Genomic DNA, 21,290 nt, shown 5'->3' on the forward strand with positions numbered 1-21,290 from the left:
GTTTGTGTTCGCTACCAATGATCAATGACGTTTCTCATTAGAAGTCTGTACCTGATCTTTAGACGATTTTGTGGCTTATTTTAAAGGGTATCTCTCTTTTTTCTGCTTTTTCTCTTTCTAAAATGTTTTGTTGGAAAGAACCCAGATCATGCTGGGCACAGTGGCGCACACCTATCATCCCAGCAACTCGGGAGGCAGGAGGATCGTGAGTTCAAAGCCAGCCTCAGCAAAAGCGAGGTGCTAAGCAACTCAGTGAGACCCTGTCTCTAAATAAAATACAAATTAGGGCTGGGGATGTGGCTCAGTGGTCGAGTGTGCCTGAGTTCAATCCCTCGTACCCCCTTGCCCTCTAAAAAAAATAAAAAAAAAGAACTGAGATCATAAATGTACGGTTCAATGACTTTACAAACCATGTTCTGTACATCCAATAACTAACACCCCATCAAGAAAGAAGCTTGCCAGGGCTCCCCATGCCTGCTGCCACTCATCTCACTCCTCATGATATATCTTACCTGAGTCTTTTATTTTTTATTTTTTTTTGTAGTAAGGATTTAACATGGGGGGCTTAACCACTGAGCCACATCCCACCCTTTTTATTTTTTATTTTGAGACAGGGTCTCACTAAGTTGCTTAGGGTCTCGCTAAGTTACTGAGGCTGGTTTTGAACTTGTGATCCTCCTGCTTCAGGCTCCCCAGTTACTGGGATTACAGGTGTACACCACTGCACTTGACTGTCTCTCTTTTTAACGAGACTTGAGGTAGATGCCCTTGGCATTTTGAAGATCTTTGGGCATCCTGCTAGTATCCCTAGCCACATTCATACAATATCATTTAATGGAATTGGCACATTAAAAAATACTTCCACACAGCTAATTTCATTTCTTTGTGTGAACTCCTATTATTTCTACAAGATTGACCCTTTCTGACCTTAGCTTCCAATTATCAGGGTGCCTCATATGTGTGGTCTATGATTATTGTGCACCGACAACAACTGTTTGCCAAATATTTCTGGAAGGTCAAGAGCTTCTGGGCAGTGGGTGTGAATTTGGGCTGGAGAAGGATTTTGCATTTTGGGGGATGTAACAGTTAGTTTGAATTGTCAACTTGATTGGATTAAGAGATACTGATGATTGAGCGACTTCAGGTTGTGTCCGTGAGGGCGTATCTAGGAATGATTGGCATGTGGGATAGCGAACTGAAGTGGAGACCCTCCCTAAGTGTGGGTGGCACTGCCCAATAGGATGGAATAAAAGCTGGAAGAACAAGGAAGCAGATGCAGATGCAAGCTCAGCTCTTCTTGAACAGGTTCTTGATGGATGCTTCGATCCTCTGAGGTTATTGGACTCTTGTTTCTTTACGCTTCCAAAGCAGACTCTGCCAGTGATTCTCCAGGGAATTTTCAGAAGCTTTGCTCTAGGACTAGGGTAGCACTGTTGACCCCTCTTGTTCTGGGGCTTCTGCTTCTTGGACTGCGCAGCTGCTGGTTCTTCCAGCTCTTCAGCTGCAGATTGTCATTGTGGACTACTCGGATTCTGGTTGTGTGAGCCAATCTAATAAATCCCCTTTTCTAATCATACTTCCTGTTGGTCCTGTTCCTTCAGGGTGAAAAGCTGAAGTGTAACAGGAAGACCATAGAGGGACAGTGGCTACTGTTGTTTGGGCTCCTGAAACCTACATTGCTGCTAAAGTAAGCATTCAACTCATTCTTGTACCAGCTTCTCATCTGCATTTGCAGATTCCGCTGTCTTTGGCCCAAGCACTTGGGGGGATCCTTCTCTGTGCTAGGGCAGCAGTGCTGGAACTAGGGCCAAGTGCAAGTCAATCAGGGCATGAGGTGCAAACATGTAAAGGGGTTTTGCTATCAGCTTGCCCTGTGGGGGTGTGTTCCCCTAAAAGTCACATGTTGGAGTTCCAAACCCCTAGTACCTTGGAATGTAACTGTCCTTAGAGATGAGGTCTTTAAAGTGTTGACTGAGTTAAAATGAGGCCATTAGGGTGAGTGAGCCCTGATCCAAGGTGACTGGGGTCCTTATAAAAAGAGAGACATATGTACTCACACAGCAAGAAGTCACTGTCCACAATTCAAGAAGTGCTCTCAGGAGAACCACAACACCTTGATCTTGGATGTCTAGCCTTCAGACCTTTGAGGAGGTTCATTTTTGTCTTTCAGTCCACTCAGTCTGTGGTTTTGGGTGATGATACCCTGAGTAAGCAAATATGCATGACAAAAGGGACTTTGCAGATGTGATTAGGTCAAGGATCTTGAGATGGGTTGATAGGCAGGTAGATCCAGGGGTCCCTGCAAGTGGAAGATGGAGGCAGAGAATCAGAGGGATGCAGGACAAGAAAGATTGACCATTGCTAGATGTGAAGATGGAGGAAGTCATGAGATGAAGGGTCCACAAGCCAAGGAATGTGGCATCTCTAGAAACTGGAAAAGGGGAAGAAGTGTTTCTCCCCTCCACTCTCCAGAAGGAGCACAGCCCTGCTGACACCTCCGTGTTAGCTCTGGGAGACCCACTATCAGGCTTCTGATCTCCAGAACTGTAAGATCACCAGTTAGTACTGTCTTAAGCCACCAAGTTTGTGGTAATTTGTTACAGCAGCAATGGGTAACTCATACACGTGCGTTTCTTTTTCACTTACAGAGAGATATTACACTGCTAAATTTGAGAATTGCTATCATGGGAGATTGACAACTATTAAGAATGTGTAGGGGGGAATGTAAGATCTGACTGTTAGGGTAATTTGCATCGGAGGAGGACATGACTATAGATAGCACAAAAGAGAGGCTACTGCGCAGTTCAAGCAAGAGAAGAGGAGCATCTGAATTTGGGAGTGCCAAGGGGAGCTTCAGGGAGGATCTTGGATGACATCCAAGTTCATGGCTGGGGAAGTAGATGGACTGAAGAGGTGAGTTGTGGGTGTCAACCTGACTGGATTGAGCGATGCCTAGGCAGCTGGTGAATGATTACTTCTGGGTGTGTCTGTGAGGGTGTTTCCAGAGAAGATTGGCATGTGGGCCAACAAACTGAGTGAGGAAGAACTCCTCAGTTGTGGGGGCTCCACCCAATCTCTGGGGGCCTGGATAGGTCAGGCAAGAGGAAGAAGGGGAAGACATTCTTGTTGGCACTCCCCCCTCGGCAGGCCCAGGATGTCAGACCCTCGCTTCTTCAGCCTTTGACTTCTGGGAGAGGCATCAGCCACCCTGCAAAGGTTCACAGGCCTTTGACCTCAGACTGGAGACTGTGCCCTTGGTTTCCCAAGTTCTGGGGGTTCGGATGTCTTGGGCTCAGTTACTGCTAATGGCTCTCCAGCTTGCACCTGGCCATCATGGAACTTCTCAGCCTCTGTGACCTGGTGAACCAATTTCCTGATCAGTCCATGTATAATCGTTTTCAGTTGGTTCTATTTCTCTGGAGAATGTTGGCTAATATGGTGTCTGAGCTGGAAGAAGGAGTTTAAAAGGGAAGTTTGAGCTGGAACTGTGGACTTGACTTCACTGGTATAGATACACGTGAAGCGGGGGCATGTGTGAGATTCCTCAAACACAGAGAGAAAAAGAGGCAACAGATGGAGCTGGAATTCATGTCATCTACCTCATAATTCTGTTACCTCACTTGGGAGAAGTGGTGCATGCTTATAATTCTAGCAGCTAGGGAGGCTGAGGCAGGAGGATCGCAGGTTCAAAGCCAGCCTCAAGCAATTTAGTGAGACTGTAAGCAACCTAGTGAGACCCTGTTTCAAAATTAAAAAACAAACAAACAAACAAAAAAGGACTGGGGATGTGGCTCAGTGGTTAAGCACCCCTGGGTTCAATCTCTGGTACCAAATAAGAAAAAAAAAAAATTGTTACCCCTCAAATTGTTTTATACAAACAGAAAGTCTTCACTCAAGCATTTTATAGTAATGAAACTGTGTAATGGTAATAATTGCCAACAGGACCAGATTCATGCACTCTGATTTTTTTTTTTATATACTGTTGGGGATTGAACCCAGGGCCTGACACATACCAGCAAGTACTCTACCACTGAATTATACCCCCAGATTTGCACTCTGAATTTTGTAAAATATTGCTATTTCTTGGCCATTGGGAGAAAAAAGGAGACCATGTATTGGTTTGTGATGCTTTCGAGGTCCTAATGGGGGTCCTTCAGGTGGCCCTGTACTATCATGTAATTTTACCCTTCTCCAACGAATCAGCAAAATGGGCTATTTGTCAAAAATTTTTTGAGTGGGAAGAGTAAAAAATAATTGGAAACAGGTGCAAACTTGAAGTACCAGCACATGTGTTGGGGGAGGGCAATCTTCCAACTTGCTGTGGAAGGTGGGTTAGTCACGGAGTCCCCCCAAAAGGTCACATGCCTTTGAAACTAGAAATTGTGTCTTAGAAGTCTTCTGGATTTCATCCTCTTATGGACTGTTTTGTGACAGAGGCTCATGTTTCATTCACACGTTCATGGAGGAATTGCCCCACTCTTGCTAGAATCTAATCAATAGAGTGTTTCCAGTCTTTTTCTTAGGCTGACATTAAAATCTTTCATATCTGCTATGCTAGTGACACAAATAAATGGAAAAGTAACACACACACACACACACACACACACACACACACACACACCCCAGAGACTCAGGAACATCTTATTCTTGCTGGTGTGAGGGCTTACATGATTTTGGAACAGCAGGGTTTAGAGTGGTGGTTCTCTTGTATACTTGTCAATCATATTTCCAGCTAATAAAGTTCCCTGTTGAGAGGAGGAAATCAACTCTGTTTTCCAATGTGTATTTTGGAGCACATCAAGTCTGTGGGATTTTGACTTTAACAAAAAAGTCTTCATTCAAATAAGTTTGGGGAACACTGAATTAAACAAAGTTAGCTGTTTTCTCAATCTACAGATTGAGAACAAACTGGGTATTTCCAGGAAAGGATGGAGTTGCAATTCCCAAGCTTATCTGACCCCGGGCCATGTTTTGTTCTCTAGTCTACCTTGTGGTACTCACACTCTGTGGCAGATATTTTTTTGAAACATTGATGCTGGGTATCTCCTTCTCAAGTCTGGGCCATGATTTCCAGATACTTTGTCTCCTAAACAGGTTTGAGAACCACAGCTCTGTGACACCTGGGAAAAGCTAGGAGATTATTGGACAACAGACATACTGGTTGCTTCCCAGTGCCTACTCTCCCCCTCTTCCCTTGTCAGTAGATCTCTGCATTGTAACTGTGCACAGAGCTACCCAGAATAAAGTCTGCTTTCGAGCCTCCTTTACACAGGTGAAAACATTAACTGCATTCTGAAGGAAATGGTGTGAGAAATCTCTCTATCATGTCCTCAAAGAAAGGGGACTACTTTAAATTCCCCTCTCCTGTTTCTGCTGGTTGGAATGCAGCTGTGATGGTCATGATGGCAGGAGTCAAAGCAGCTATGTTGGGATAGGAGACAAAAGTCAAAAGTTGAGGATGACAGAGACAAGGTAGAAATAGCTTGGCACTGTCGTGATTATGGAACCATCTTATTTGCCCAGGAGTGCCAACCTGGCTTCTTACATGAAAGAGAAATTAACTTTAATCTTTTGATATTTTTGTTTTTTGGTACTGGGACTTGAACCCAGGGGTGCTTAACCACGGAGCCACATTCTCAGCCTTATTTATTTACTTATTTTATTTTGAGATAGTCTTGCTACTTTGCTTAGGACCTTGCTAAGTTGCTGAGGCCAACCTCAAACTTGTGATCCTTTGCCTCAGCCTCCCAAATTGCTGAGATTACGAGCATGCACCACCACACCTAGCTTAAACCTTAATCTTAGGAAAGCAATTTTTATTTATTGTGGAGTCTTTGTTATAGGACTTTTGTATTGACGTCTTAAACAATTGCGGATCAGGAGGAATAAATAAAGTCCAGGTCAAGAATTTGACAGCCCTGGGTGCCGAAGGCACATGGAATAGCTCCATTCTGCTCGCTGTGGAGCTGATGGGGTATTTTCCTTTTCTGATTATTTATGTTGATTTCTTACTGCCACACTTTTAGTTAATTATGCATATTAATGGTGACTTATCTTCCTCCAAAGGTTGCCATTAAGCTTATTCAGTTACATTATTTTCTTTTATAGCTTGTTTCTTTAGCATCTGAGGTGGAAAATTTGACGTTATCTTCTGCAGCAACAAATTCTCTATTTTCAGGAGAAATTAGGAAAACATAGAAGTGCAATATATTCAAATCGTCATTCCCATCTCCACATGAAACATGGCAGCAGAGTCCATTCATCTGTCACTTGTTTAAAACCCACTGTAGACCCAGGTCTGGGGCGGATGCCTTGGCAGCAAGAGAAAACAGGTCCTGGTGGTCAAACAGACAGCAGGGCGCAGTCCCCACTGGTTTCTCCGGCCTTCCCTGGGTGCAGATGCGCTGCTTGTGGGTCTTGATCCAGCAACACACTCAGCAGGGGTTTAGCCAATCAAGCCCCCAACACCTCTGGGTCCCTAGGTCCCTATCGGTGCTCTCTGTTACAGAGCCACATTCTCAGCCTTATTTATTTACTTATTTTATTTTGAGATAGTCTTGCTACTTTGCTTAGGACCTTGCTAAGTTGCTGAGGCCAACCTCAAACTTGTGATCCTCTGCCTCAGCCTCCCAAATTGCTGAGATTACGAGCATGCACCACCACACCTAGCTTAAACCTTAATCTTAGGAAAGCAATTTTTATTTATTGTGGAGTCTTTGTTATAGGACTTTTGTATTGACGTCTTAAACAATTGCGGATCAGGAGGAATAAATAAAGTCCAGGTCAAGAAGTCCAGGTGTTTTTTGGGTACAGAAAACACGGTCCTTTAGGAAAACTGCAGTAGCGACCGGCAAACGCCAGCATCCGACACACACGTGATCCTGAGTAATGGCCGTGGGCAGGGGGGGTCGGTTTTAGGTCCATGCAGGCAGATTCCTAATAATCTCTCTGGCCCAGTTCTTGCAGGTACCAAAACGCTTCATTTCTGCATCGAGGGAAGATCCAGGGCTGGGTGGGTGAGGGAGGAGGTGAAGCCCGTGCAGGTCCCAGGAGGACTGGAAAGGGCCCCTGCCCCCCGGCCCAGCTTCTGTTTTGATACCGACCATTTATCATTTTGATTGTTTCCCAGGTTTGCAAAATGACTCGCGGTGTCAAAGAACACGCTGAGAATGTCAGAAAAAGAGAGCTAGGCAAGTGGCTTTGATGGAGATAAATAAGCCCTTTGACTGAGCAACTGGCCGCGCCTGCGGGTGGTCCCCTGGTGAGATCCCTTGGATCTCCATTTTCTAGATGAGGGAAGCGCCCTGCGATCCCGGCTGCATCATCCACCGTGGACATAATCACGGATTCCTCTCCATAGTCATTTGTGCCCCCAGGCCTCCCCGAGCTTTCAAGGTGATTTTTCCTGGAATGTCGGTCTTCTCTGGAAGCCACCGAAGTGTGGAGTTCCAGTGTCCTGAACTCAAGAACTCTGCGTGCTTCAAGAGGGCGTATGGTGACCCCTCTTCTGTGTGCCCAGACAGAGAGAGCTGGCCACCAAACACAAATGCAGCGTGATGGACGGTGGATGTCCCAGGGGATGAGGGGACATTTGGAAGGGAAGACCTTGTCCCCACGGTCCATGCCAGGCCCCAGCTTCTCCTCTCCTGCTTCATCCTTGTGAAGAGGTCCAGTTAATTATTTTATAGAAAAAGAAATTGAGACTTAGGGCAAGTAAGAATTTACTCAGCTGAAAGGTGGATTCGGTCCCTCCCGTGTCTATACTGTGAAAAGCAGACGTGACCTGCATGAGCTGAAAATGGACAGCACTTTCCAAAGCATCCTGTCCTCTTTAAGGTTTCTTGGGACTGTCTCATACCTGGGTGGTGGGGTGAGGTTGTACAGAGGGAACCCACATCATGACTGAAATAGAATATTCTGGCAACCTCACGGGTGGGCAGATCTCCACAGAGTGTTTTGGACTGAGGGGGAAAAGGCAGTACTTGCTGCACACTGAGGTTGTGGACCACGATTCCTATACAGTGACCCAGTGAGTTGTGTCTTCCCAGGTGCTAACACGGGGTTTGCCCCGTTGTCGGGGGCTAGCTGGTCTTTCCCTGTGGACTCTAGGTGTCACTGTAAGATTGTGCGTTGGAGCCTCTGCAGAGCTCCTGGCTCCTCCACATGCTGACTCACGGTGCCATTCCATCTGCATCACAGCCGTTTCCCAGGCAGGAACTGATGCAGGAAATAAAACCTTTTCAAGCAGCTGTTCAAGACACCCCCAAGATGAAGATAAGGGGGTTGAAGGTTTTAGTGGGGATATGATTCTCCGAGCTGTTCCTTTGACCCTGTCTCGAGAGGTCTGCCTGACACAGGGCAGCTGGGGCTTTAGGCCATGCGAGGAGCTGCCACAGAGCAGGACTTCCGTCCTGCAGACAATTCTCAAAGAAACAACAACAACGACACGAAACTCCTCTGAGAACAAAGGGTTCCTGTAAAGAGAGCTGGCATAGCATATTTGTGTGACCCCAGGGTGGGCACATTTGTGTCTGTGTGGCAGGGAATGTGGATACCTGGTAAGGATGGGGACAAATGAAGAGTTCTGAAATTCCTGGTTCATGGGAATGAGACTTTTGCCTCTGTCCTTCTATTTTCAGAAATCATCTGGAAGCAAGAACTTCCTGCTGCAGTAGCCAAGAGTGGGCAACAGAGATAGAAGGGGAGGCAGAGGAGAGGGGGAGGGAACAGATCCACCAGTGCCCCGTCCCGCCACCGCTGCCCCTCCTCCTTCCCCTCCCTGTTCTTCAGAGACACACCTGTATTTTGGGTATGAGAAGCAAAGGAGTTCTACTCCTCACTCTTGGTGGTGATTTAAAGTCTTCCCTTGTATTTTTTTCAGTGAATGTTTGGCCTGAAAGAAACTGCAGTAGACTGCAAAAAAAATTTTGTTCTTTTGATTCCCAAATGGGATGTTTTGAAGTGAGCACAGTGAGTGTGTTCAAACAGTATGCAAATGAGGACCCAGTGACTGCAGAGCTGAAGCCATCTGGTGGCCCCGTCCTGCTGCCCTGGGTTAGATGCAGAGCACACTGGTGGCTTCATCCAGCCAGACCTAGGGTGAGGGATGGGCATGTTGGCTGTGCAGGGAGGCCAGGATTTGGGGTGAATTCTTGAGCCAACAGGAACTCCCATAGCTTCGGAGATCACCAGCAACTTCCTAATCATAGTCCAGGTGCAGAACGGATTTGCAAATCAGGAAATGCAGGTCCAGTTAGACAGGATGGGCTTTTTTCCACAGAGGGAAATCAAGCTTGGGCTTTGGGGACAAGAAGGGGAACATGCAGCTTGGCATATTTGGGGGGAGACAAGTAGGACCGAGTGAGGCAAGTTCAGTGGTTGGAAACACGGGAATCAGGGCGGTTGTTGGTTTTGTAAGTGCGCTGGAATACCCGAGTCAGGGGCCAAACTGCTCCCTCTGGGGTTCCCCAGACCCAAAGGTATTGTCAATTTCTGGAAACTTGTTCCCTCTGGCAGATTCTGCTCCCCACATGAAATCCGGGTGGCAACCTACCTCCTGTAAGTCTCTAAGGCTTAGGAAAGGATTTTTACCTTCCTTTTGACCACTCTGCATCCATTTTGATTTCTGTGCTATTGCTAACTGGCTTTGCTGGCAATTCATCACTTCAGAAACCCCAAACTCTTTGCAACACACACCTTGGCATTTACATGGACATGTCTGTGGTACCCAGCTCCTTTATAAGTTAACCAATCTCAAGTAATTTGTTACAGCAACAGAAAGTGGACTAAGCCACCCACACAATAAAAAGTTTCCACTTGAATATTTCCTTGTCATCACAACTGAACAGGTTCCTGACTCGCTTTCTTTTTTTTTCTCTATTTCGAACAATAGACTATGAGACAGTCCAATTTGAAATTCTTTGATTATCTTTGACTCATTCTTTTATTGTCTGTAAATAATCAACCTCTAAGTCCTGATAATTTACCCCAAAAACATTTTTCTTGATCCCCTTCTTGTACTTCCACCACTGAAGGTGCATCCTGGGATTTGGTCTGATGTTCTTTGAACTTCGAATTGTGCTCATAGACTACTTAAAGGTCTCACTGAAGTTTGTGAGTCCTTTTTTTCCCAGAAAAATGTGTTTCTGTGACTACCATCAGGATAGTCACAGAAACACATCCTAATGGTTCTGTCTGTAATGTCATCCATCTCATCAGTGATGTAATGTCATGTGTCCCTCATTAATCCTTTCAATGTCATCTCCTATAACAGCCTGGCCAATGACTTTGTTTACACCAGAATAAGATCTGAGACTCAGCTGAATATTCCAAAACACTCAATTCTGTGAAAGGGACTCAAACTACCTTTCAGTTTTACCCCCTCAAACATAGATGAAAAGAAACCTAATGATAATAACAATAATCATGGGCACACAGCAATTGAGCACCAACTGTGTCCCAGGATGCTCTGCCATGGTGCAGAGGCTTCAGGGGTCCCTCGCTGTACACCACCCACCCGCCTATTGTGCACAAGCCCACCCTCGGTCCCACGTGGGGGATGACGTGGGTTTGGAGTTGGGCAGACTTGAGCTGGAAACACGTGTCTGGACTCAGTGACCTGACCTCTGAGCCCTACTTCTCCTGGCGGTGAGGTCAGCACTAACTAGTCCCAGAACCGGGAGGAAGAAAAGACAACACAGCGCCCAGAGGGAAGCCTGGCACCTGGGAGCCACCCGCTGCCACAGCTCGTTTTGAGCCGAATATGTACTTCGAATGTTTTCTGATCTAGTACAGTGTTGCTGAGGTCGTCTATCAGATGAGCCCTGCGGCAGAGGTGGCCCTCACCACTGCCCGCCCAGATCACCCCATGACTGAATGCCTTCGGAGGAGCCTTCCGTGTCCGTGTGCTTGTGGGGGACCCACGTGGCGTCACCTGGCAGAGTGAGGTGAGCCCCACCTTTCAGCCTGTGACCTTTCCCAACCCTAGCGCAGAACAACCTCAGATCAGCTGCAGGGGCGCTCAGGACAAAGCCACCAGCTCAGAGAGCACCTGCTGCCAAGTCCAAGTGCAACCAGGAGAGACCTGGCCACTGAGCGTGATGGAAAGCAGGTTCATGAGTTATCCAAAGTCACTGACTTAACAAGGGGGTTGGATTTTATTCTCCCTGCTGGCAAACAATGAGCAATGAGTAATGAGAAAATAAGGTATTTTATTATCTTTTTTAAAACCTATGACTCTTTAAAGAGAAATAAATCTTTTTTTTTTTTCTTTTGGTATAAGGGATTGAACTGAGGGGTTCTTTACCACCAAGCCATATCCCCAGCCCTTTTTATTTTCTATTTTGAGACAGGGTCTCGCTAAGTTGTTAAGGCTGAACTTGAATTTGCGATCCTCCTGCCTCAGCCTCCTGACTTGCTGGGTTTACAGGCACGCGTCATTACATCCTGCTAAAGAGAAATGTATCTTTAATGAACCCCCAAACTGTGCTAAGTGCTATTTTGGGGGAGAGGGCTGGAGGGGCTCGTAGAAAGGGGAGTTTTAGGAAAAACAAAAGGGAAACTTTAACTGATTAAAAATATAATCTTACCATTTCTAAAATGATACTGTGTATTTTAAGGCAGAGACTGTTAGAAGTGATTTTCAATATCATCGGCTTCCTATGATTTTATTTTATGGAACTGAGAGCATTGTCTTGAGGTGGGGTCCGCCGGCTTCACTACGCTGCCAACAAGAGAAGGCGGCCAGCAAGCCAAGGTCAAGGACGGGCTCATGACCTTCACTTGGGTGTGGGCTCCCAGGGGCTGGCTGGTCCCTTGGGAGAGACTTCCAGGGCTCCTAGGCAGGTGGGAGGAAGGTCTCTCCCTCCCCTCCTTTCCAGCCTGGGACCTCTGGTCTCCAAGTCGGTTCTCTCTGGAGTCTCAGGCTGACACCCCAACTAGTGGAGGCTCCTGCTCAGAGCAGCATGGCCCCCCTCCTCCTCCACCCAGCTGTGCTGAAGGGGAGCCACCTGGGGAGCCAGGGCAGAGGCAGATGCCAGGGTTAGTCACAGGAAGTCACAGACCCCTGTTCTGCTGTCCCCTCCCACCACACAGCAGGAGGAAGCAGGGAAAGGGAATGGGAAAAGGATCTGGCTGTGGCCAGCCAAGGACTCCCGAGTGTGAAGGTCTGTCTCTGCCTCCGCCTCACTCCCTCCTCCCCGCCCCGTGGGGTTGGGGTGGCTGGGGACACTCACTGATCTGGCTGTCTCCATCACTGCGGAACTGGCAGGCGCTCTCTCGTCAGCAGGAGAGCGTCTTTCCTTGTCCATCACACCCTTCAGATCACCCGACTCACGCCCTACTACAGGGTCATCCTGTCTAGTGCAGATAGATTCCAGCAGTCCTTAACCTGAGCTGTGTTTGAAGATGAATTTCAAGTGGCTGTGGAAGCCGACTGCTTCTTCCAGTTTCCCCCCAGCAGAGCCACCGGGAAGGCCAGCGACTCTGCACTAAACGTCACCCTGGTGCCTAGCTTAGCCTTCTCTTGATGGCTGTGCTCTCTTCCAGGGCTGGGGTGTCTATTTTGACCAAGATCAAGTGCACGGTGTTTGTGAATGTGGTGTTCAAGGATTCGGGGGCAGGGTAGTTTGGGGGTACAGCTGCAACTCCGGCTGCCGACCACCAACCACACATACCTCCTGGGATGCCTGAGTATTCAAAACGAAGCATTTCCACTTAACTGTGGCAGCCCTGGTGTCGTGGTGCCTAAAAGGACTAGTGAAGTCCAAGTCTTGGTACCCACACCCCAGAGCTAGAGCCGAGGCCAGTCCTAACCAGGTGCAGAAGGAATCACTGACCCAACCCCAGGAGTCAGGTAGTCACCACGTCCCCCAGTTAGCCAAGCACATGTGATTAGCTTGCGGATTCTTGCACATGTGCTTTGAGGAGAGGAGTTCCATTTTCGAGGGTGTCCGTGCAGGGCCTTCTGAACTTCGACTGCATGAGAACCCCACGGGGGCTGATGGCTGTGTGACAGTGAGGATCCCGTGAGCACAGTGACCACCTAGTGTGGCTCAGACCCCAGCTCTTTCACTCATTAGCTGTGTTGACCCAACCACCTAACCTCTCAGTCTCCACGTTCCCTTCCACAAAAGCCGAGGTGACACACTTTGGGGTGCTGAGATGTGAAAGGCAAGGATGTGTCGGAATCATCTCCACAGGGTCTGGGACACATCCCAGGCCAGCCCCTTTCCTACCACTCAGCCTGCATCCTCACCCTAAGTCCATGGGAGATTTTTATTTTTTGCAGGGGAGGAATAATGTAGAAAAGAATGTCAACTCACTGATGCTGGAGACACGAACAGAACCAAACAACCTTAGCTCCAAAGACAACACACCAGAGGATTTTTTTACTTTGGGTATTTGTTACTTTTGCAGCAAAAATTTAATTATACTTAGCACAAATATGGCCTTTGTTATGTGTGTTCTAATTTTCACTGCTGATCCTGTGTGACAGCACGCAATCAGATGCACACTATTGTCTCCAAGTTAAAGCAGAACACTCCTTTAGCAAGCTGTCCAACTGGTGTGTCTGCAATAGAGACGTAGCCACCTTTGTGTCTTTCTTGTGTATTTCTGTCAAGGTGCAATATCGCGTAGCAGCCTAGTGGAGTCCACTGATATTTTCTTCAGTCTCACTTAGAAGGACAGAAGGCATTACCTTGACTTGCTCAGCCTCCTCTTATGTGCATGGAGCTATCATGGTTAGACTTGTCCACAACTCTAATGGCAGAGATGAAACCTGAATAGAAATTTCTGAAAGATGGAAGGAGTCAATATTTCCTCAACGGACTTGGACAAACACACTAACAATACCTTCTACTTCCTGGGCAGGTGAGCTTGGAGGAGGAGGAGCTCAATATATCTTTGAACTGTTTGGGTCTAAGGACGCCCTGCAGGACTTAGCCAGCCCATCTTGTGCCTTGCAATGGCGTGATTTTACCACAAGGTGGCAGAAGCTGCCAAAGAGTAAACTGAAGAGAAAAGACATTCGTGACGTTTGTGCAAATGCTGTGCATGTGTACAAACCTGTCAGATTGCCCCATCTTTTGGCTTCTATTCTGAGGACACTGTAACTGGCCACAGTGGAATGGATTCTTTGCTGTCAAGTGCTCCAGTAAAGGTAAAGTCTGTGGGACTCTCACCTCTTCCCCCTCTGCTGGTCCTTTGCTTCTGTCTTAAAGGAGCAGGTGGGAGGGAAAGGTACCTTACAGCATCCCAGAACGGTTGGAACCTTCAGCTTACCTGTGATGAGTGAGCTTGACAAGCTACATTAGGATCCAATAGGAACAGGACCACCTGAGTGTCTGTGTTTCCTCTTTGGGACATTTCTCTCAGGGTGTTATGCAGTAAAGTAACACACAGCTGCCTACAGGGGACTCTCCTAGGGACCTGCTACTTTAAATGGCCTAATTGGGCCTCTCCTCTTTGTGAGTAGAACTGGAAGGTGTTGAGAGAGGCGAGGAAAGACCCTTAATTGGTGCTCTGTTCTCCGTGTCTTTATGTAACAGCAGGCTCTTGGAAAGGGAGGAAATCTCATGCAAAGAATGCGAGGACGACAATCAAGAGATGATACAGGTAGGCCAACCCTCTGGGTCCACAGCTTCGCTGGGACTGTCGCTCACAGTGACCATAAGCACAAATTCATTTCCAGAAGGTTCATGTCTTCTGAGCTCAACGAGAGAGTCACACTGCTGTAAACTTGTGAGAATTTTGCAGTAGCAAGGTTAAGTAAATCCTCAGAGAACAGCAAAATCAGAGCAGAAAATCTTCTGAAAGTGTGAAAACAGAAAAAAATTTGAAAAAGCACTTCATTTGCATTCAGGGCTGAAGCTTGAAGGTGTCTATCTCTGAAAGCATCTCTGACCCGAGCCTTAGAAATTACCCCTTCCCCATGAAGCACTTTGCCTCAGATGAGTACTGAACCTCTGGAGCCTTGTTTAAGGAGGGGAGAATCTGTGCTGTTCTTCCCCCTGTGTTAATGTGCGGATGCCAGGAGCTCATGGCAAACCCAAAGCTGAGCTCATGGCTGTGCTGGTTGCTGGCTGGGAGGGGCCCTGGAGGTCCCAGGACAGCCTGGGACTCCTGCAGAGCTCACTGCGGTAGAGACTGCAGTAAGCTGGCTGCCACGCCCTGTTAAAGTCACAGCACCAAATTCCCTCCTGCAAGCTCTCTTTGGGTGGTAATTGGGAAGACCCAAGTGCCTCAAAGAACGGGTGTCCAGCTGGGGTTCAAGGTGATCTTAGGAGGAGCCCAGCCTCCGGGGCTGTCGACGGTGAAGGCGGGGAAAGTGGTATTTGTGGGTTACGTTTCTTAGGTTTCTTACACCTGGTCCAACTGCTGAAAACTCAGCCCTAATTTGAGGGTGAAATGCTTTCCACGTTTCCAGCTGCATAGGCAAGCCCGTTTGAACCTTTCTGGGAACCTCTGCACGAGTGACCGCGGGAAAAGCTGTCTGTTGGAGGGTTATGGGACCCTGGCATTCTTTGCCGCCCTGGCTGGAAGTGCCCTCCATGTGCTCAGGACTCTTCCCCTCTGGGTGCCCTGCGATCCTTCTCATCGGCCGCCGGGGTTCCAAATGCTTGTTAGACTCTTCTCAGGGAAGCAGTAGAGACTGACCTTCTGGGGTGGGTGTGTGGGGAGGTGCTGTTCTTCCAGGTGGTATTTCTATTGGAAAAGACACAAAAGCCTGGAAATCGTTTTCTATTCCTCATTATGGGATTGGTTAAATAAATCATGGTTGAATAATTTGATGCAATGCAACCACTGAGAAGAAATAAAGATGCTCTACCTTTGCTGGTGTGAGATCAGCATAGGAAGCAAGGCAGGCAACAGTACAAGTTTGTGTTCTTGCCATTGTAGGAGCCCAGCGTTCCCTCTTTATCCTACCTTCCAAGACCTCCGAGGATGCCTGAAACCCCCCACAGTGCCGAGCCCTGTATCCAGTATTTTTTTCCCCTCCACATACATTTCTATGATGAACTTTCCCTTTTTCACTGAAGAGAAAAAGCATTTTATGACTTCTATTGGGCATGTCTGAATTGTCAACATCAACTACTCTTGCCGGGTTAGCCCATTTTTAACCAAAATAGGGTTTGTTGAACCCTAACACTGAGATGCTGCAGCCGTTGACCTGGTAACTCAGATGGCAACTAAGTGACCAGCTGACAGGTAGCGTGTACAGTGTGGATACACTGCATAAAGGGATGACCCAGGTCCTGGGAGGGGCGGAGCAGGGTGGCCCGCGATTCCTTATGCTACTCAGAAGGACGTGCAGTTTGAAGCTTAGGAATCACTGACTTATGGAATTTTCCATTTCCTGTGTTTGGACTGCAGGTGACCACAGGCGACTGAAGCTGCGGGGAGGGAGACCACAGAGAAGGAGGGCGCTCTGCAGTGCTTTCACGCGCAGACAGGGAAGAAAGGCGGCTGTCGAGTTCCAGTGGGAGGAAGAGCATCCTGAGGGCGGAGAGTGTCAGGAAGGCCTGGCACCTTGAGGAGCAGCAGAAAATGCAGCCGGGCCGTCTCCCAGGATCAGGGTTTGAGTGTCTGTCCCAGAGACCGAGCTTGACTGACAGGGGCCGCTTGCTGCCTCCCTCCAACCCTGCAGCGAGTTCAGATCCTGGAAGAAGGGCTAGGAGTTTGCAGACCAAGGCCACCCAGGCTCCAGCCCTCAGGAAGCCTGGCAGATCCACAGTAAAAGTGCAGGAGGGCCTGCTTGAAGGATGACATCAACTCCTTGTAATGACATCTACTCATGATTAATTCCTCACAAGAGCCCCATCATAGGTATTAATATTATTCCCATTTTGCAGATGAAGCAAGTAGAACACAGAAAGGTTAAGCAACTTACTCAAGATCACACAGCTAGTACAAATCGGGATACAAACTCAGGCAGCCTGACATCTGAGCAGGGTCCACTTAACTACTATGTAATCCTGTCTCCATACAAATAAGTAGACTTTGAGGTAGAAGAGCGTAAATACTAGGAGACATTAAAGTTCTATGCAATGTCAAGGAGGAGAGAAATTATGTGTAAGGTTAGGAGATTTTAAAAAACAAAACAAAACTAATCAGCATTTTTGATGGTTCCTGAAGGATGGGCAAGTTCAAGGAGCATATTCTGGACGGAGGGAACTAACATCTGCGAATGAATCCTTATGCTATCCTCGGATGGCACCATGCGAGTCTGACCTGTTTGCTATGAGGGTATCAGTTTGTTTTTGATTCTGATTTTATGTCACTCATTCATTCAGGTATTGGCTTGTTCCTGTGATGTCTCTGAGCTCTCACCATATGCTGGGTGTCCACCAGACTGGACACTAGCCATGCAAGCATACCCTGTACCTTCCTTTTCCTCCATGACGGAAGATAAATCCCTCACTGTTTCCTTCCCACTCAGTGAGATTTTCTCCCCCTGACCCTGACCAAAAACCATAATAAATGAGAGGGACTATGTATTTTAGAAGTGTATGTAGACCGTCAATAGCTCCTGTCTTTAGGGTGATAGAATTTTCGCCAATAGGAGATGAGCAAAGAGTTCTACAGGTCATATTAAGTTTATATTCATACATGGAATATATGCAAAGACAGAAAATATGCACTACCGAATGTGCAGACGGGGTCTACCAATATACACCGCAGAAAACACATGTGTGCTGTGGTCTGTGTGAGAGAGCCAGAGGATCAGAGACTAAAGGGACCAAGTCTGGACACAACTAGCTGCAAAGGGCTTGGGAAATCTCCCAAGAGGGAAAAGTGAGGTGAGCTAGGGGAAGGAAGGATTTGCATCAAGAGATGAGGGTCCAGGGAGAGAGGAGAAGTGGGAGGAGCCCAGGAGGAGAGGGAAGGGCAGGGGAAAGGCTGGCTAGGCTGGAGGCAAAATTCTGTGTCATCACAAGGTCACAGAGGACACAGAGTCACAGAGCAGGTTGAGGATTTTCACACTTTTCTTACCTATGTTCTTTTTTTTCAGACTTCTTTTTTTAAATTCATTTTTATTGTAAACAAATGGGATACATCTTGTTTCTCTGTACATGAAGTAGAGGCATGCCATTTGTGTAATCATACATTTACATAGGGTAATAGTTTTTGATTCATTCTGTTATTTTTTTCATCCCCCCCCACCCCTCCCACCCCCTTATCCCTCTATACAGTCCCTCCTTCCTCCATTCTTGCACCCCTCCCACTCCCCATTATGTGTCATCATCCGCTTATCAGTGAGATCATTCGTCTTTTGCTTTTTTGAGATTGGCTTATCTCACTTAGCATGATATTCTCCAATTTCATCCATTTGCCTGCAAATGCCATAATTTTATTATTCTTTATGGCTGAGTAATATTCCATTGTATATGTATATACCACAGTTTCTTTATCCATTCATCAATTGAAGGGCATCTAGGTTGGTTCCACAATCTGGCTATTGTGAATTGAGCAGCTATGAACATTGTTGTGGCTGTATCTTTGTAGTATGCTGATTTTAAGCCAGCAGGGCAACGTAACACAAACGATGCCTTTAAGAGAATTAATCTGGCTCTGTAGTGCAGGACAAGACCCATTCCTTAGGAAAGGACTGCAGTGGTCTAGACAGGAGACCCAAAGTACAGCACGATCCAGTCTTGACCACCTATGGTGTTGCCAGCACCACATTAAGTACTTTTACTAAGTCACCTTTTCAAATGTTAACAACCTGCAAAGATGCCTCTTAATCCCTCTTCTACAGATGTAGAATTTCAGGGTTGGGAGCTCTGGGTTCCAACCCCAGCAATGAAAAAACAAGATAGTGGGTGGTGGGGAAGAATCAGGTGCGCATGTTCTTGCCATGGGAGACTGGATGTTGGATCCTTTAATTTCTGGCCCAGAGTTTTCTGTGCTAGGTCCCCGCTGCCTCTTTAACTGGAGGACTCTGGACAGTGAGTGTGTGGGGACTCATAAATGGAGCGCCTCATCCTTTGGAGGCCCCAGGAGGAGATCCGGAACTCAACATCGGGACTGAACTCAGAGGCAAATATTTCCACTATTAATGGAAAGAAAGTAGATTCCCAAAGTATTTTTAATCAAATCCAAGTGACTTGGGACGCTGGATGGAAAAAAAAAACCCCACACCTCTTGCTTTAAAGCAACATGCGATGACTTGCATTTGAGAAAGAATTAGAAACTGTTGAAGTAAGCCATTGGAATTGAATATTTAAAGAAAAAAGAAGGGATAGAAACTAAATTATATTTGAATCACCGTATCATAAGAATGGAAGTTTAAACATTTTAAGGAAATTTAAAGAGCTCGGATATGCCACTATAGAAAAATGTTTCTAATAAAAAGATTCTTTGCGAGGAAATGAGATGCTATGTAAGAAGCTGAGGGAAGAGGAGAGACACAAAACTCCAGGAAGATATTACAGCATGTTGACTAGTTTTCCCCTCAGGGAAAAAGAAAAAGAAAAAACATAAATGCTTATATACCACTTAAAGTCTCCAACGGTGGACCTATAATAGGGTTCAAAGTTTTACTCTATAATGTAAAATATGAATAACCTTCAAATCCTGCTTCTTCAGAATTTAAATGTGCAGGGATTTAAATAAGTTCTTTGGAATTTAAATAAATTCTTATTTTAGGCTCAAAACACTCAAAGTAGAAAGATTGATGCTGGCAGAGCAATTGAAATGTCGTCCTGCCTCTTCAGAGTACAGGACTTGGTGTCAAGTGGAGTGATGGATGTGGTCAGTGGGATTTAAAACCAGGTGGTTAATTTCCAGTGTTCCATCAGGTCAATAAAATCAGGATTGCCCGAGAGTTTCGGAGTCCTGAAGACCCTCTGCTGGATGAAAAGGGTCACAGTGAACGGGGCAGGGACGAGGGTGCCTTCCTGGAGACCAGACTTCAGCTTCTCAACCTCCAGGGCTGCCACAGAGGTGAGGGAAATGACCGGAAGTTGGGTAACTTGCAGTGAAAATGAGAAGAGCCAACTTTGCTCGCGTGCGGGAAATCTAGAAACCCACCGGGCTGGGGGCTTTGTGGCTCATCACGCTGTCTCAGTGGTTGAGCTTTGACCCTGTGGGCTGAGGGATCTTGTGCTGGAAGTATAGCTGTCCACGCTTCTCAGGAATGAAATGTTCCAGACTCTTCCAGGCGGAAACAGCGGTTTCTTCCACTGGGTCCTGTGGAATTTTGCCCTCACAGGAAGTCCTCATTATCTGAGGGTAACTGACCCTGGATAGAGACACAGAAGTGGGGGGCATGTCAGTGCACAGTGGGGGCGGTGGGGAGAGTCAGATTTAGCAGACATTTACCTTGAAAGAAAATGAAAATATTAGCCTTTCTTTCCTCTTTTGACGGTGTTGGGGATTGAACCCAGGACCTTGTGCTTATGAATCTACATTGTGCACAACCATAGAAACGAAACGATGTACCCCATTTGTGTACAATAAATCAAAATGCAGTCTGTAAAACATAAAAAAAGGAAAATGAAAATAAGGTCATAAACTTTTATGAAAAAATGAAGATCATCGACTTTATCCCCCAAATTTAACTGATTGGGCAGATGTATATTTATTGAGTCTGTCGTAAGTGTGTTGTTTAGGTGGAATGTATGAGGTTTGCACCAATCGTCCAAGACTGGAGATTAGGGAGAAAGGCAGCATGGGCCAGTATATCTGAGGTTCAGAAGGAGCGGTTCTGTGTCCTAGACCAGACCCCTTGTAAAGTTCTTCTGCATTTATACGCTTGAAAGATCAGGACCAATTATCATGAAGACAGTTGGAAGTTACCAGGGATGCACACAATACCCACTGATACGATCATTATGTTTTAAAAAGTCAACACTGGGGACTCAGTTGGTAGAGTGCTTGCCTAGCATGCACAAGGTCCTGGGTTCAGTCCCAGGCCTTGCTTAGTTGCAATTCCCTGACTTTATTGCTCTAAGCAATCACCTGTCTTGGGTTCCATGGAAGTTCTTGGCCATATGTAAACACTAAGGCTTCCCATCAAGAGGCCAATGAGAGGGGTTGGGGATATAGCTGAGTTGGTAGAGTGCTCGCCTCGCAAGCACAAAGACCTGGGTTCAATCCCCAGCACCGCCAAAAAAAAAAAAAAAAGAGGCCAATGAGAACAGAAGACAGGAAACTAGGGAGTTGTACCCTGGGCTCTCCCTTCTCTCCTACCACAGGAGCCAAGTTCAGTTTCCCTTCTGGAGTCAAGGTGGCAGGAGAATGCAGATGGATGGACCTGAAAGAGCCTCCCTCAGCAGCACTCAGTG

The sequence above is a fragment of the Sciurus carolinensis genome, chromosome 4 (assembly GCF_902686445.1).
Source record: "Sciurus carolinensis chromosome 4, mSciCar1.2, whole genome shotgun sequence".
In the NCBI taxonomy this organism is placed as follows: Eukaryota; Metazoa; Chordata; class Mammalia; order Rodentia; family Sciuridae; genus Sciurus; species Sciurus carolinensis.